Source organism: Zosterops lateralis, assembly GCF_965231275.1.
Source record: "Zosterops lateralis genome assembly, chromosome: 5".
Lineage (NCBI taxonomy): Eukaryota > Metazoa > Chordata > Aves > Passeriformes > Zosteropidae > Zosterops > Zosterops lateralis.
Window position 1 is genome coordinate 20489826 of NC_139766.1, and position 19605 is coordinate 20509430.

Sequence of the window (19605 nt, forward strand, 5' to 3'; positions counted from 1 at the left end):
TCAGACACACCTGCATGGTACACACAGAGCCTTCCACCGCAAAGCCTTCCACCTTTGCTGCCCAACAGTTCCCACATCATACTGCCAGCCATAAAACACACATTTGGTACAATTTTATAAATTACCACTTGTGGAATAAACAGGATCTTATCCTTCCTCAGGCACACTAAGACCTTTGGGGATGGATGGTCACAGCAACACAGATCACCAGCCCTCCCAGAAGCAATACAGCTACCATTAGTGAGGTACTTAGTCCAGACCACAAACCCTCTCACTAGCTGTTCCATTGCACTGAATACATTCATGTTTAGAATATCCACCCCTGTGCCTGAAGCAATACTGTAGGGTTCCCAGAAGGAGACAGAGGGCTTGCTGCATTCTGGCCTGCTCCGTGCTGTGCACAAACACTGCTAGATCCTCAAAACTAATATGTAAATTTAAAGGTGTAGAAGTTCGATATTCATCCAGAACATACTCCCAGTGCAGATGCACTTTTGGTGAATTGCTTAATTTTTTTTAAATTCAGCACATAAAAACTTCACACTGTCAGTGTCTTATATATAATATTGTAATATTTTATTAAAACATATCTCAAAGTTATTTACAAAGGAAGCTACTATCTTCCAAATACTAACACTACCATAATAATATCCAGGGTCCACTGGAAACAAATGTACATGATAATGTGTTAAAGACATCATAATAGGACTAAATTAATATCTGCAACTATTTTTATGTATGAGTACTTAGCTTTTAAATTATATCTTCTATTATTGTTTTATATTTACTTTTAGCTAACACAAACTTGTTATCAATGTCCTCACTCAAATATATATACCTGAACTAAAACGTCATTTTTATAATACAGGTTCTATTTTTGATAGGAATAAGATAGTATCAGGCTCAACAGCACCATTTATACCTATAGCCAAAGAATTCGTGTTACTTTCATTTTTTATATAAAAATGACAACAACCTGTTGTAGTTAAAATACTGCCAAAATATATTTAAAATAATTTTAATACTTACCATATTATCTATCTCCTTTCCCTTGTTACAGGAAAACTTTACAATACTTAGTAAAAACAGATGAGAGGAGGAGTAAAAATCAATAAATATTTCTAATAATGGGACTGAAAGATATTCTTCTGTGTCAGGCTTTCTATTTCCTTAAAGGAAGGAAAAAGAGAAAAAAAGAAAATAAACAAACAAACAAAAACCCCAAACCAAATGAGAAATATTGGTGAGAAAGCAAAAAGAAAAATGCTTTAAAAATGAGGTTTCAGTCTTCATGGCTTTGACACAATGCTGGCTTTCCCTCAACATTTCTGCAGAAGCATGTGGAGGCAGAATGCTCTGCACTGCTTCTAGGACATACACCTTCCTTTGCCAACTGCATCAGGGCTCAGTAGCACCATCACACAGCCAGCACATGGCCAGGGTTTAAAATTTACTCTCTCAAAAGGTCCACTCACTAAATTGAACGGAAATCAGTGCTCAGATCCCAAAGAAGATTTCACTCAAGCCTACCTAAATTTAAATCATTGGCTCAGCAAATTCAGACACTTCCACTATGTTTAGAAAATTAAGCCATTCCTTCCAGCAGTGCTTGAAAGAGGCACTTCTTCCTTTCTTTCTTCCTTCCCTTTGAAATCAGTTTCTTTCACCATAAGAAGCATGCTGGAAAATTGTGAACTGCAAAAAATTATTAAGATAAGTTAGTGAAAGAGGTGGGAATAGAAATCAGGAACTCTAGGCCTCATTCAGATGCCTTGGGGCTAAAAAAGAATTACATAATATGAGTTTTCCTATATCAGTCACCCACTATTGTACACTACAGAAAAGCATGCCTCTAAGAAATTTTTATAGTAATCCTTTTTCCTTGATTGGCAATGCCAAGACATCAGCATATTTTAAAAAATTAAATAAGAAACTACTGTATATTCCATGCATCTTAGTGTTTCAATCTATACAAAGAATTCACTAAGTTTATTATACCACCTACTTGATTTAAAGGGGGAGGAAATAATGAAATGACAAAATCTAGTAAGGTATGTCTCAAAAACTTACTGATTAAATTTCTTGTTCTGTCACTGCAATGATGACATTTGAAAAAGTCCTTACTGAGATAAGAGAATAGATTTCTTATCACAAAAATCAGTAGGGAAAGTAAATTATTTACTATAATCTATATTCAATGTATTATGTCATGACTAGGGAATTAAAGTCCATATAAAAAAGAATGCTTTAAAAACAGAAGGTAACAGGAAAGACAGTTATTCCCAAAGCAGTAGCTGTTTCTGGTCATTCAGGCCCAGCACAAAATTAATCCTTAGAAGAATTTCACACTACCCTGAAAAGATTAGAGTGCATTTTATATATATATAAGACTTATACAGCAATGATTTGGATGGTCTTTTCTTCCTTTGACATCATTAGGGTCATTTGTAAGGCCTTTGGTCTTATGATGGAAAAGTAGGGAGTTTTCTGCTGCCATCTGTTGATGAATTAGGAATAGAATTGAAGTCCACAGGAGAACAAGCTTGTTCTCACCGTTCTTTGGTGAGCAAGAGGAATTGGAGCTTGAAAAAAAGTCAGTCTGCATTAGCTCTCCCTGGGAAGGCCTCCAGGACTCAACAGAACAGCATGCTAACTCCCAATGGCATGGAAAGAAAGAAAAGGTTCTGTTTTGTGGTTGGAGCTCAAAGGTCAAGTGATTGATCCCATCTTGCCACCAAAATTTTTGTGAGGAAATGATACAGATGTGATTGTAGGAAGCCATCTTTGCAATAAATGAGCACTGCGTTAAACTGGCAGAAAAGCTAATTATGGCTTTAAAATCCATTCTGACATGTCCTGAAGACTTCAAAAGGTAACCTAAAGGTGCACTGGATTGAAACACTGTTTCAAACATGAATAATATGTCACAGTTGCTACATTCCAAAAAGATAAAGCAGCCATATACATTCAAATTCAATACTTAAAGGACACTGATTCCAGTGGATTAAGAATGTTGTTTGGTAGATAGTTTTTTGCAAAGCACACAGGCTGAATATGTCTACATTTGTATTTGTTACCAGTTCTGGACAGAAATATGGTAAGATTACTACTGCAGCCATGGGGGGGATATACCCTTATAAGGATATTATATATCCTTAATATATGATTTTTTGCAGATAATTACAGAAATACTTTCTGTATTAAAATTTGATTTATAAGATAGCATAATTTCTAGAAGAAGTCTAATAAACCTACCTTTTTTTTTTTGCTTGGTTTTAGCAGTAAGTCAGCTTCATACACTTTCTTCAGTACTCGCTGTAACTTGATTTAACATTCATTGGTACTTCTACATTGCTAGGAAGAATTTAGTTAATAGTCCATTTCTTTAGCCTTTCTGGGAAAAAACAAACAAACACACAAAAATTTTATGTAAACCTTTTTAAAATTTTAAAATTAACTGAGGCTTATATAAATCCACCCCAGGTACTAGTTTAATAGATAGAAAGTAAGATAGTAGAAAAAGTTGATCTCTAGCTTCAACTGCTCATTAATAGAATGAAGTTTATTGTGTTATTCTTGAGGGAAGTTTATTAGTTTCTGTACTGCTCTCTGCTTCACTGGTGATGTGACACGTATCTCCAGACTTATTGGCTGGGAACCGATGATTTAGAAAACTCATGGGGTGGTGAGTGTTCTTATAAACAACTAGGTAATTTGCTCCTGGGAAACTTCTTCATGCCTAGTTGTCAAAGCTTTGCAAGGCTTACAGAAAACAAGGTTTAATCAGTGAAAGAAAAAATTGATCTGAAATTAAAATTTAAGTTCTCTTCCTGAAAAACAAAAAAACACAGAGGACTGATAATTTTGAATCTGAATGATCACTCATTCTGTACTGCAGGCTGAATACTGATGCCCTTGTAAACTGTTTAGACCACGTGAAGACTGGATCAATAATGCACTATGAAGAGACCTAGTCAACTAAGTGTGACTGTGTATCACCAGGATAATACATCGTGCCAACACCAAGCCACAACTAGCAGCAGGAAAATTACTTACGTGGCAAAGGATGTTGGCTCATTTAACCTGTTTTACTGTGAGCAGAGAGACAAATCACTGGTACCAAGCTTTCCTGGACACTTTTTCTCCTCCGTTTCTCTTTTTTTCATACTGCTGTACTTGCCCATCTTCCTTCCATCATTTTACTACTGCTGGCAGTGCCACTTAGGCACAGAGCCTCAGTTAATACATTCATTGGAGTGCACTCAGTTCTGTGCTTTACCTTTGATACTGGCACATCTCTCTAGAGAGAGCAACCCTACTCATTGGGAAACACTGAATGCAGGGCTAAAGTGCAGTTGCTGTTTTACAGCACATAAATCAGTGGCTGATGCATTCTTCTGGAGCTTTACTCATATAACTTGATAGATTCTTTTATGTAACGTTGGTATATTTGTCTCTGGCTTATATCTCATTCTCATTGCACTGGAATGAGCATTGCAAGTTAACAGGCCCAGAGAAAGTATTTAATTTTTCTAGGCCTTTTAAATGGAGGTTGAATTTAGATGTCTTTGCAAAGGCCAAGTAGGGCTCCATGAAATTTCCTTCAGATAACCTGATAGATATAAGTAGAAGCTTTTGATTTTGAAATTCAAACACAAATCCTATAGTAAATTACAGTTATTAAATTTCCTTCATCATTTTTCTTCAGGATTATTTTTCTTCAAAAATTTGCCTGATTATGGGTCTTTCTATAATAGAAGCTACATTTCTTAGCAATGTCTAACTCTTATTTGTATAACTATAGCAGTGAACAGCTCAAATTTGATGCTTTCCATTATTGTATGTGAGAGGCATAGTCTTGCATTATTTTCCTTATTTCCTCTACCACTGCCTCCACAACACAGTAACCTTCACACTGAATGAGAATAGCTGGATACAGCTTCCTGCATGACTTCTCAATTGCTGGCAATTTAGTTGGCCAGATGGGGTTTCTATGGAGAAATGTGAAGGCTAAGTGTGCCCCTGCCGAGCTCTTGGCTCCTGCTGACTCAGCAAGTTAAGGACACAATCAAATAGTACAACTTCCACCTCTTTTCTCCCCTTCTTTATAACCCCTTCTATTTTTCCTTGTTCCACTCATCCAGGACTGTGTCTGTACTAGTATTTCAGGTGACGTGCTTTTTTTCCCAATTAGGATCCGCAGTATCTTGCAATTAAGGGAGTCTTTGCCAGTCTTACTCTAAGTTCCTACAGGGAAACTGTGAAGTCACAGACACTACAGAGAGGCACGAAGCTTTAGCAGACACACAAAGCAGCAGCTGTGTCTGTAGATAATACGAAATGGTAGGACAGAGCTCTTCAGCCAGGAATGGAGGATAGTGCAGTGTCTGCATATTGTCTCTGTATGAGTATCAGAATGAGGCATCAGTTGGTTTCTGCTCTTACTGAGACTAGGAAGGCATTAAGAGCAGGAGCAGCAGCTGAGATATAATTTTTTTTCCAGAGAAGCCTTAAAATAGACTAAGTGAGGGCACATATTGAGGGAAATGAGATTTAAGCTGCATTATAAATGGAAATGTCTTCAAATGGCATAATTTTGAAAATGTGCTGAGGCACCAGTCCTTTTAAAAGTCATGGGAACATAGTCATTAACCACACTAAAGTAGAGGAAAGTCCCATAATACAAGCTTACATTTGCAACTGATTGACTTTAGAATCCCTTAAACTGGCACATAAACATTTCTATGAAGGAGAGACAGCTCTGGGAAACAAAACACTGAAGAAAGCCAGCCAGTAAAACTAAACACCTTATCAAGAACAGGCTACCAGCAAGTGAGATTTTGACCACAATATACTTGTACATCAAATATGAGAGTTTGGCTCTCTGACATTCTTCCTTAAAATGGAACTATGCCCTTATTTTAGAAAGGTATTTTAGAAAGGTTCTTTCTTCAAAACTATATTTCAAGTTCAGAAAACCAGCCACAAGTTGGGAATATTTTTGTCTCTGCCCAGCTTACTACCAGACTTAACGAAGAATCTCTAACAGAGATATTACTGTTGTAATTATAACGCAAAAGCTGAATATTTAGAAGCCTTCTTTTCCCTTTATGGAGAGCAAAATATGATTTTAAAACAGTATTTCATGATTGATTAGTCCTCACTTTAGCCCAGAGTTATTTTAATTTTTTTTGATTTAGAAATTCTAAGTGACAGGAGCCTTGGATAGTTTTAATGAGAGCACATGCACAGTGAGAAAGCACTACCACGTGGGCTGTTCTCTGACTTGGACCTTAAATTTCCAGCATGAATGAGGATCAATAATGATGTTTGCATTCTTCTACACTCATTTAGTTGGCATCTAATCCTTTTTTATTAAAGCCAAAACTATTTTCTAAAAGCTATTTCTGCTTTTGAAGTGCATATAAAAGGAAAGAAAAAATCAACATACATTATTTACTCCCAGTCTTTCTATTGATGAATCTAAGAAAACTGACCATGTTCTGTGTATTGTTGATAAATAATTCTGATGTCCTATTGACAACTCTTGCATTTTATGAAGTTTTACAGCAGCAGCTAGTTGTCAAATATTTTCTAGCTATAGTCAGGTGACCATATATAGAAATATATTCAAATATACTCATGCAAGCATTTGTGTGTATATGCTATACAGGAATCTCTGAAGTGGGGTCTAGGTAAATTAATTTTTCTGGTATAACTTTCTTCCATTTCCTCCAAGTGGAAGCCAAGAGAAATAGAAGTTTATTTCCATTCTGAAGTTTACTGTCCTGTTTCATCAAGGTGCTTTCTTTCCTACCGGACATATAGAACTTAGTAGATATGAGGCTTGCTGTAAATTGGAAGGGTAGAAGTTTTGCTGGAACTTGATACACTATTTAATTGAATATATGATTTTAAATTCGTTTTCTGAACTGCTAATAGGTTTTATGTTATATATTCATTTGAGAAAAAACAGAGAAATATCCCTGGTGAAAAGAACTTATTCCTGTCTTTGCTTTCACAGAAAAGTTTACAAAACAATATTTAGTTATTGTATCTATGCTGCCTCTTTGGACCTGACCCCTTCCTTTCATAGCATACATTTCATGTCTGAATCTTCTTTCTTTCAAGTCTTTCCACTAAATAACATTCCATCTGTGAAGCCTACAAAGCCTTAATCATGCCTTCTAACAAATGTTATCACACTTATATAGCAAAAGATGCCCAGAGAGAATCATAGAACATTTGAGAACTTCTACCATCTGTGCATCTCCCACTTATGCTTATTCAAGAGTTCTTCCCCACACCCCAGTTCCTTCTCCAAAGTGTTGCATACCTAAGTACATTTCCTTTTGTAGAGATAGGGTTCTGTGCTGTCCTCTGTCTGCAATAGAAACTACTATATGCCACAAAATTATATTAAAATAACATTTTTAGGGTAAAAAATTAAGTGTTCATTTCATAGCTAGAAAATTGTGAAATGAAGCTATAAGTGTAATGATAGTTCCTGTACAAGTACTTGTACTTGTGAAGTCAGACCTAGTCTTTTATTAAGCTGTATTTTTCTCCTCAAAATCCCTGCTTGATGCCTTGTAAAGAACTGACCTTCTCTGATGTTAAAACAAGGCAAAATCCAAAGTTTCATAGTGTTAGAATGTTTTGTTGTAAAGCTGGAGATTGACATTCACTTCCAGCATAGAATTCCCCCATGATATCACAGATCAACCCTTTTGATTGTGATTTCACCATATCTGAATTCCTACCTGAAATCATGAGACTGTTTTGCTGAAGAATTAATGTTTCCTGACACACCTTATGGCAGTGAGAGTTTGGCTTCGATATGCAAAAGTATGTCATTCTAAACACTCCTCAAAAATATGGATCTTAAAGACTCAAATTAGATATACTGAACCTTTGGATATTTTTTACTTCAATCTCTGTAGTACCTTCCCATTTTTAATACTCAAATCATGAAAGCCCACAGTATAATACAAGTTTCCTCAAATTGAATAAAGTTTTTAAAATTTTTATATAATGCAGTGATATACACCATAAAAAAATTCATTAAATAATTCTGTGTGCAGGATGCTGTTCTAACAGTGGGAAACAAGGCCATGAAAAATACTGAACATGAAGAAAAATTTTTAGTAAGTCCAACCTTATATATTTCTGTGTAATTAAATAAAAATAGTTGTTAATGTATTCAATAATTTTCTTTATTTGATTTTTTTTCATTTGCACTTTTTAATTTTATTCCAAATTCAATGCAGAAAGAGTATGTGAACATGTAATTAATTGTTATCACTGAATTAGTGGCATTCTGAAAGTATTATTCTAATATTTTCTGATTTCTGAGGGCTATATTGACTACAGTATCCATATTTGGCAATATTAATATTGTTCTTGATACTAGTTTTTGAGGTTTAACTTTTTTTTTGACTAGGTAATTTTCCAGCCAAAACAGAAGTTAAAAAAAAAAAAAAAACCAACAAAAGTTAAGTCATATGCTTTCTTATTGATACTTATGTGGTTGGTCATTAGCAAAAATCTTTGAAATTTGAACTAATTATATACAATGTTTAGAGAGAGAATGAACAGGATCATTTTGTAGCAAATTTTGCAGCTATTTTTTGACATCACTGGTACCTGGAACAGTCAATAGCATTTCTCCATCATTTTCTCTCTATTCAGATCTAACTTTCATCCTCTCTGTGTTCAAACATGGAAGCCACCTGCTGGCATTGTTATGTCCCAGAAGAGAGGTCACATAACACCAGAGTATTGTGGCTTCTGGACAAAGAGAAGAAATTGTCAATAAAATATTAGTTAACCACATGTTGGGCTACATAAAATGTGAATAGAATATTTGAGGAACTTATTCTCTGAAAATATCAAGTCCTTACCACCCTTATGTAAATGTAGTATTTTAATGCATTGCAATTACAACAAATTTGGATGGATGGATTTTCATATTCAGACAAAAAACTCCCAAAAGTTAGCTTCTTAAAAGCTCAAGTTCATAGTGAAATGTATAAAAATTCTGAAAATATTTAAATGAGATTGCATATAAATTTCATCATGGGTAAATCTAGCTTCATTATTAGATATTATTGAATCAGATTGACTTTTTTCAAAAATTTAAATATAGCTTTGGACTTGTAAAGAAGTTATATTCTAAAACTCAGTAAAGTAATAAGCAACCAAAAAAAAGGATATATTATTTGAAGTGCCATGAAATCATAATAGCTATCATTCTTACTTATAACTTTCAGAGGAATAAACCAAGTTAATAACTTCTTCCAAGAATGACACAAGATGAAAACTAAAAAAGTTCTTCAACACTATGTGTACATAAGCTTTTTGAAACTGCAATAAATTAAGTATATCCTCCTTAAATTACACCATGAGCCATGCAGTCCCCCTTTAAAATAGGCATTTTGTACAAAAATGTTTACAATATTTTAAAAGAAAAACAAAAGTTAATAAATAAAATATTAGTAACTTAAGAAGTAGCTGTGTTGATGTATTAAAATTGGAACTCCATCAGCTTCCTGAAATGTTTTTTGTCATTTCTCCCTTATAAATTTTTTATTGTATTTGTTCACAAAATTTAAAACAAACTTAAACACTTCCTATCTTCACCTTCCTATTACTCTACTTCTAATCTTCTCATTCTGATCTATCTCTCTAGACTTCTCTAAGATATTTGATACAAGATTCTTCATAGACTGTTGTTCATCAAGGAGTTTATATATATATGAACATACACTTTCTGTGTATTCAGCTTGATAACACCTGGCAACTGGTAGTAATGCTTGTCATCTGGATCGACTATTGACATTCTGGATGGCTCTGTTTTTCTAAGTGCCAAATCCATGTATTGACAATATTTTTACCTTTTTTTTTTTTTTTTTTTTAATCTACCTGTGTATTACTCAACGTTTTGAAAGTGCAAAGTTCCTTCTGGTCAAGTATAGCTTCCTTCGTTCTGGAATTATCTTCTTATCTTCACTTTCATTACCCTTCTAATATAAAGCATTCAGACATTCAAAATAATGATTTTTCTGAAGATAATGTAGATGATATATAGTTTATGGATAGACAAGACAGACAAAAAAACATGCTATGGAAAAATAGGCAAATATATTCACAGTGTTATACCTTGTAATCTTTAATCAAGTGTCAAGTGATTTCATAAATAAAAATCACCCTTAGATCTTATTCAAAAACTGCTAAGAAAGCATCGGCTACGCTTTTGCAGAAGGTGCCATAAACACAAAAATATGTAAAATTATAATTATTTACCTAGAGATAGCCAAATAAATTGTGTACATTGTTTCAGGTCCCAACAAGGACTGTGGTGTTGAAATGAACAAAATTACCAGTGAAAGTAAATTCATAGAAGAGGAATTATCACATCTGGAATAAAATTAATTAAAAGACTATAAATTATTTGAAGACAATAGTCCAGGTAACCTTCACTGCAGAACTCTGAAGACATTAATGCATATACCTGAAGAATCTAGAACAAGAATTTTTAGTAAAGATAACAGTTTCAAAAGGGAAAGAGAAAAGAGGAAATAAATAATGTCTCAATAAGATTTTTTTTATTGATTCAGAATGCAAAGTTTTAAAATAAATTTTGAAGCTAAGAATGAATAATTGAACAGAATCACAAAATCATTTAGGTTGGAAAAGACCTCTGAGATCATCAAGTCCAACCTTTGACTGGTCAACACCTTGTTAACTAGATCATGGCTCTAAATGTCACATCCAGCCATTTCTTGAACACCTCCATGAATGATGACCCCACAATGTTCCTGGGCAGTCTATTCCAACATTTAACAATCCTTTCTGGTGCCCAGCCTGAACCTCTAAAAGCACAGCGTGATTCTATGTCCCTTTGTCTTGGGAGAAGGGGCTGAACCCCACCTAGCTAAAACCTTCATTCAGGCAGTTGTAGAGAGTGATAAGGTCCCCCCTGAGCTTCCTTTTCTGAGGCTGAACAGCCCCAGCCCTGTACTGTGTCTCAGGCACTCCTCATAGAACTTACCCTCTAGAGCATTCTCCACCTCCATTGCCCTTCTCTGGAAATGCTTCAGCCCCTCAATGTCTTTCTTTACTGGAGGGTCCCAGAACTGGATACAGCAATCAGATGTGGGCTCACCAGTGCTTAGTAGAGGGGGACAATCTCTTCCCTGGTCTGTTAGCCTGGTCTGCTATTCTTGATAAAAGTAGTACAGAGAATAGAAGCAAACCTAATAAAATCTATCCAAACATACTTGATAGAAGATACTACCATGTATCAGTATCTTTAATAATTTGTCTCCTATTCAAGGCAAGAAATTTCACCTATCTCTGGACTTCAAAACAGGTTTTTGAAAAGAATGACTTAAGACAGAGAAGATAAAGAATTGACTAATCAAGAGAGGACAACAGGTTGTGTTAGGTATTTGTGTGATTAAATAGAATCTTCTAAGGGGTCCTTGTTATAGAACTTTCTGATATTTAAGTTAAAAACTAGATCATAAAACCTCAAAGCATACTGCTGAAACTTGCTGGTAAAGCAAGTCTGAGAACCATCAAAATTATAAAAACAAACAAGAAGAGTCAGACAACTTGATAACTTCTATAACATAAATGGGATTATATTTAAGAGTACAAAGAGCAATATAACTAGATTTTCAGCTATAAGCATATAGCTGAGTTTATCAGCTGAAAATAACAAAGAAATGTCAGCAGTGCTGCTTGGCACCACTAGACAGTGGTCTCAAACTTACTGCCACTGTCAGTTCATTATCTTATAGCATAACTTTCATACTGTCTCTCTGAGCTCCCATGGGCAGCTCCTCAGAACACTGACTCCTTCACTCTTCCTCCCACACAACCAGCCAACCCCTTGCACAACCACCTGATCCTCTCTCCCCACAGCACAGCCAGCAAATGCTAGTGAACTCTCAACCAGCTAACCCACTCTTTTATAGCATTCCTCCTTATTGGATATAGCTGTGAGCTATTAAGGGCAAGGCTGTTTCCACTCTTTAGTAATTAGTACAGCTACAACTCATCAAGGGAAAGCACCATCTCTATTCTCTTACAATTCATTCTCCCACAGAGAAAAAGAAAGATGCAGCCATCTACTAAAGAAGGACTACTCATCATCAAAACACGATGTAGCTATGAAAAAATGCTAATACTGAGTATTGAACATAATACTTCTGGGTTAAGGAAAGAGATGTTTAACACTACCACATGAGGTAGAGTACATCTTCATGATGAAAATCATAACTCATCCGTGTCCTCCATATTAAACAAAGATTCACTAAAAATGTCATTAAAAATGGAGTGGAGGGAGGTGAAGGGGAAGTTCATCAGCTCAATGTCAGGAATGCAGAACTTGGATCATGAAAGGAAACTGAAAAATCTTGTATTATTTTGCAGGAAAAAAACCCAACCCTAAGATGAGAGAAATTCACTCTATAGACACATGAATGGGTAAAAAGAGCCTGCAGATGTTTATAATGTAACTTTAAGATTAGTATCAATATAAGCATTTTACATATATATACAAACGCATATTTTAAAGATATGCTTTTCATGCAACATGAGTTCTTGCACTAATGGAGGACAGGACTCAGTGCCCAAGAATGCCAGTTTATTCTGAGTCATAAAGATGATCTCTGGGGTCAGCAAAATAACATTTACACCAAGAATTTTAATGGCATTTATTTTGATTCAAATGCACATAATTTTCTTCTTCACTCATCTGCTTAAGATCTACATGAATGCTTTAAACATCATTCACTCACTAGGTGCCTAATGCAAAGCTTATTAAGTCAAAGTGCTTCCATTGACTTATGTGTGCTTTGGATTAGGTTCTATATCCTTACCCATAGCCAGCTGCTGCAGGCTGCAGTTTTATCGCAATATGAAACTGCTTTTCTCTTTTTCCCATATCTGAAGAGAGAAAGAAAGAGGTATGCTTTGGCTTGCCCTGTCTTTTCTTTAATGTGCTTAGATTGCAGTTATTTCCTGCTGAGCCCTGGATGAGGTTTAGTTTGTTGAAGAGCAACTTTTTAATCATCTCACAGAATGAATGAACTAGAAGATATGTCAGGTTTCTATCAGAAGATGAAAAATGTAGAAACTTATCAGTATCTGTCTTCCTCTAGATATATTGTAGGTCATAAAAACCCACTCGGTACAGCACTTATTACTCTTATAAAGGACACTAAAAATGCAATTATGCAAAGGATGATCACCAAGAAACTTTGCAAAACAGCTAAAGCAGACATAAAAGTATGGCTGTCCCTGCACAGCAAAAAGTGCAAGTGAGACAGCAGGGGGACAGATGATTTCAATGTCAGGCCATAGCCTGATCTTCCTCACAGGAAGGGTGGCTACATACCCTTCATTCTTATTTTGGAGAGTTCAGATAGAAGTGCAAAACATTTCAGAAGCAAAGCTCATCAGGTGTATACCAGTGCTTAACAGCCTAAAATATTTTTGGCTACTCCTATTAGTTCTAAGAGGATTCTGTTTTAGGGTGATAGAACCAGGGCCTACTTCAGCTTCTAATTGCCATTTTGGCTAAGTACCAAAGCTGTTCACTAGATTTGAACAGTATAGGCATGAATACATAAGTTAATGTTTTAATGTAGTTCAGGGAAATGCCCAAGGGACTCCACTTCTTCATACTTTCTCCTGCTCACCATTAACAGTTGATGGTAGCAGGTGACTAGCCCTTGCTTTTTTTCAGTGAACAGTCATGCCTCTGATGGCATCAAACAGTGAATTAAGGGAAAACTTTGTCTGCTTCTCCACTGTACAGCTGAATAAGGTTTATAGCAACATGACCTCTAAGGATTCTAATGACGCACTTTTCATATGAAAAGAAACTACAAGCCTAACATAAAATACCTAATCAAGAAGTTTTAAACATTGCAGAACAAAGCCAAATAGCCTGTCCAATAAGCAATCAACACCTTGATCCCATTCTAAATTATTTTCCTTGCCATCATATTTATTTCCCTAATATGCAACAACTGTATTCTATACCCTACTTGTTCTATACAACTATTAGTTTTTTTCTACAGAGAGCAGTAATTGTTTTGATAAAGCAGACAGAAACATTAAAGCTCCCAACTGAGTATAGGTGTAGATTTATAAATTTCATTTTAGATGTAGTCAATAACATATATTGGCATTAACTCACAGAAAGGAATAGAGTTGCACAGCATTCAGTTATCCATAACAGTGCTTGAATTATAATATCAAAGGTTCTTTTTCAGAACTTCTCAGAGTTGCCATCTTGCTTGAGTATTTTATCTTCTGCTCAACAGGCAGCTGACACAGTACAATCATGAAGACATGCCAGATCTTTTATGCGCTCCTGAATCATATTAAAAATAAATTAAAGCTGCACAGGATGCACTAAGCATATTAGACAAAAGATTTTATGCTCTTGTGATTTTCATTTAAAAATGAAAGAAAACTTTAATTCACAGAAAAAATATTTGTAGCATCCTAAAAAAAAGCCAGTAAAAATGTAGAATATAGAACTGAAAAATCATATTAGGTCAAGAAGTCTTCAAGAGTATGTTGAAGCAAAATGATTTAACTAAGTCTGTGTACTCAGTTTGGTATATAAAGGATATATGACAGAAATAAGTGAGAGCACAAGCTTAAAAACATCTGTATTTCAATATATCTATAACAGTTTAGTATATTTTACTGCTATCCATCAAATTTCATGACACAAGATTTTCTTTGTGTGTAGTTCTCTGGAATCCAAACCTGTTTTAAAGGCTTCAGAAAGAGTTCTTTGACTTTCCAGCAATCCACCAAATAAAACAGAAATGATTGCCACATATTTAAAGACAAATCTTGATGTGAATCCATAATATATTAAAATAACATAAAGAAATGCAAAATTATGGTCTAATGAACCTAATCTGGAAAGAGTAATTTTTTTTTTTTTTTTAATGGATTGCCTGTGTGACTGACCAGGTCATTGCACTTCTTTTTATCTCGTAGGGATAATTTGCAAAGCACTTTGAGACCTTCAGTGTGCTCACTACTGATATCCACCTTGGAAACATTATATTTAAACAAAAAAAATCCCTAAATTATTTTACAAAGTAACTGTGCTGTTCTTTGCTAGTGAATCTATCTACATATCAACTGTATGCATTTAATATTTTCAGTCACAATTAACATATTTTTCTTTCTTTGGCAGTGCTACCTGGTTCTCATACATTTCATTTAAATAAAGTCCAGGTTTAATTATCTATCCTAAATGTCTCATTATATCTCTTCATGTAGAATGTGTACTAATGACTCATAATTTCCCTCTATTTTTATAGGGATTCATGAAAGCTCACCCTAATTTTTTCTATAGTTTACTTTGCATTTAGAGGATATGAACAATAGTTTAATTTAAAAATAAATCTATAAAATAGTGGGGCTGGGTGAAGCATTCATTTATATCCCTGCAAATCCAGGAAAGTTAGCAGTTGCATATGAAACAAATTTAACAAAAAATATGCCTCCCCTCATTAAAATTCATATGAGTTTTTAAAGATCTTTCATTAATTTTTCCTTCTGATTTTAGGCATATTCTGCCTGTCATTTCTGCATGATTATGAGTGGTTAGATTTTTTGTCAACGTCTGGGAAAAAAAACCCCAGTCTGTAAAAGGCCTTCAAGAAAGAAAGAGAGAAAGAAAGAAAGATCTCAATGTTAATAATTGTGATTTTTAAGGAATGTATACACACTGCAAAAATCTTAGTAAACAGAATCACTGTCTCTTTGGCTAAATATTATTTTTCATGACTCTTTATAAATGTGAGAACCCAGAAATGCTGATGGAATCATGCCTCTGCAAGAACCTTACACTTTGAACAGACTTCAGATATGAGTTTAAGAATGAACAATTATAATCATGCGAGGTTTAACCACTGTTATCCAACACGGATTAATTCTGCTCTGTCAGTAACTTTTTATGGTGCATAATCTAGCTCAAAATTCTCAAAGAGAGTAAAAGAGAGAGGATTTAAACAAAGTAACTGGTTTCATGCTTAGCTAGCATTCAGTTAAATAAGCACAGATGTGGGTTTTATCTGCTTAAAAGTAAATCTGTGGTTTTCTTATTTAAACTCTTACGTTTTAACGTCCATCAGAAAGCTGTTGCTGCAATGAATAATTTAATCACTGCTGCCTGTGACACGCTACTACACAGCAGGCACATTTGCAAAGCTGTGAAAGAAACCGGCCAAGTGTCAGGAGCCCCTGCAGCCCCGGCGGGCTCCCAGTGCGAGGGGCTCGGGGAGCTCCGGTGCGGCCGGGGGCGCTGCTGCTGCTGGGGAAGGGAGCCAGGAGGTCACAGCAGAATTGCACCAGATCAGCGGGACGCTTGGGAGAGACGAAAGGTCACGGCGGGCCCGCGCTGCTGTGGTGTCATTGCAGCTGCTTGTCCCTTGGTGGAGTTCTTGAGTTTAGTTTCGCCTTTCCCTCAAATGGCTTTAAATGCTTCGTGTGAGGGTTCTGTCCTTGTTTTTACCCTGCTTTCGTATTTTCTATCATGTTTACTGTACCTAATCGTTTCCACGTACTTGTTTTCACCTTACTTTCAAGGCAATATGATTTTTTTCCCTTCCGAAACTTCTTTTTCGTTAGTGAGTGCAAATAGTAATATGTAGCATGCATTTGTTAATGTATAGAGCACGGATATGTAAATAGTCTCTCTTTAACCAGAGACTGATTCCCACTGCAGATCCCAGAAGTAATTTTCCGGTGAGAGCCACTGACATTCCTAAACTGTGAAAACCGAATTGTCGTGGGCTGAAAGCGCCGAGTGAGGCCGCGCGTTCGGCTGCCGGCGGCAGGAGCCGGGCTCAGATAATCCAGCCATTAATTATATCTGCACATTTTAACCATGACCCCTGTCTTTCCAATCAACAACTACAACGACGACGACAAAGCCCCAGCGCAGAGCATCGGGCGCCCGGGGGATGCGGAGAAGCCGGGGAAGCTCCCAGGCTGCTTTAGGCTTCCCCCACGTACAGCAGGCTGCGATTGTCAGCAAGACGGATTCCTTCCCACACGCGAGATGCCATTTCGGTGGCCTTATCAGATGTTCCCTTTAAGGACACAAGCTCCTATTTCCCTTCTGTATATCACCAGCATCTCGGGCTATTTTATTTATTACAGACGATTACATTTGTGATCCCTCTTCCCACTTGATCTCGGCAGATCAGGAGGACAAATGCCGTGTCGTGTCTGAGCGCGTGTGGGCGTCTGTGTGCACGGGGAGGGGGCGGCCGGGCGGGGGAGGGGGAGGGGAGGGGGTTACACTGCGAACGGATTTGCCCGAGAGGGACAAACCTCCCCCCCCCGACACAGCCGGGCTCGTTCCGACCGAGCCCCGGGGAGCTGCGGCTGCTCGGGCCGCGGGACGGCGGGTCTGCCGTGCCGGGAGGCGGGGAGAGCGCGGCGGTAATGCCACTCTCCCGCAGCTCCAAGGAGAGGGACGGGGGGGGCGCGGGGGACACACGGGCAGCACGGCCCCGTCCTCCCCCGGCAGCGGGGCTCGTGGGCCGGCACAGCGCGCCCATCCACCATGCAGCGCACGTCGGGCCCATTTCCCACGCCGGCCGCCTGCCCTGCGGGAGGAGGGGAGGAGGGGAGGGAGGAAGGGAGAATGATAGAAAAGGGGGGGCCGTTACCTCTGCTCCGAAAGAGGAACCAATCCACTGTGAAGGACGCAGCACTCCCGAGCAGGAAAGACATTGCACATTCAGAGAGAGATTGCATGTGAAGACACTGCAAAAGAGAAAGAAAGGAGGGGGGGGCTGGGGGGCGCAGACCGCGTGTGAAAGGCATAGTGTGTGTAAGAGAGGCCAGCGAGGGTAGGAAGGGAAGGGGGAGCAATTCCACACGGCAAGAGAAAGAAATCACTCATTCGCTTGAAAGAGGCACTCGCGAGCAGACCGTGGTGGAAACAACGGGGAAGGAGACAAGAGGCGAGAGCGTCCATGCCGTGCAACAGCCCCGAATCCCATTAAAGTTTATGGCGGGGAGGTTAAAAACGCTCTCATCCCGCCCCTTCCCTGGCGAATACATTAAGTTCTCTGGCTGCGTTTAAAACCACAAAGGGACGGGAACAGCGGGAGCTGCTGTTGGCGGCTGTGTTTCCAGCGCAGGGAGCCAGTGTAATGCAGTACGCTGGTATTCCTGCGTGCTGGCATGTGTGCATCTTACACTGGGAGCACAATTTCCTCCTCACGGAGCTCCAGAACAGCGAGGGGGAATTTTGATAAATTCGAGTTGCTTGGCAAATATAATAGGGCTTTGGTACTAATCCTACTTAACCCGCTGCGAAGATGCTGCGCTCCCGAGCCCCCCTCCTCCGGCCGGGACTGCGGCGGTGAGCACTGAGCCTGCGCCGAGCTGCCCTTTCTCGCTGATGCTGCAGATAGAGAGCCGAGTGTCTCCGGCATCGGCGGGGGAGGGTTTTCGTGTTCTGGCGAGGCAGGAGAGGGGCCGGGGCCGGTGCCAGGGCCGGAGGAGGCGTCGGAGGAGCGGCCCTGCAGCCCTCCGGAGAAGGGAGCAGTCCCTCCCTCCCCAGCGCCGGCTCCATGCGGCGCGTTCTGCCCCTCCGTGTCTCTGGACTCCTCAAGGAAAGAGGTGGCAACCTTCCCTCCCTCCTACAATCACTCACCGCCCCGAATGACAAAGACACGCTGTGACCGTTGCTTTGAACCACCTCAACATATCCGGCCGCTTTTCGCTCAAATATATCATCGCGATGAAAGAGACACTTCACCGCATTCGTCCGCATGCGTTTTTATTCAAAAGAGCCATCTCTAACGAGGAGTGCACACATGAACACATGCAGAACGCGCAACAACTTGTTTTCCCACATGTGTTCACAGGGCAGAAAGAGCAGCTGGATTCCTGCCTTCCCCTGGCTGCACACACACACACACACACACACACAGAGCACACACATGTACCCCACACACACGAGTACCCCACACACACATGTACCACACACACACGTGTACCCCACACACACATGTACCCCCCACACACACATGTACCCCCCACACACACATGTACCCCCCACACACATGTACCCCACACACACGTGTACCCCACACACACGAGTACCCGCACAGCACCGCAGACACGCACACACCACACACACACCCCCGCACACCCTCGTTCTCTCCCCACTGGCTGCCCCACACTCGCCTGTTCCCGGAGTCTCCCTCTTTTCCCTCCGGGCTCCGAGTGGAGAGGACAGGTAAAGAGCCAGGGGTAGGTAGGGCTGGAGCACACAAAAGCCATAGGCGATTAAATGGCTCAAAGTCAAAAGGAGACGCGAACTAGGTACGTCAGAATAAGCAAAGTTGAGCCGGAGAGCTTTACCATTAAAGTTTATTTCTCACTTACCCAGGTAGGTGACGCTACATTTTAGCAATCATCGAAGCAGCAAGTCTCTGTTCGGAAATAAATCTGTTACTTCTTACATGTGTTTATTCTACTAACCCTCTCGCTCCTTTTCTGAACATCTTCTCCGAGGGATTTTTTTTTTTTTCT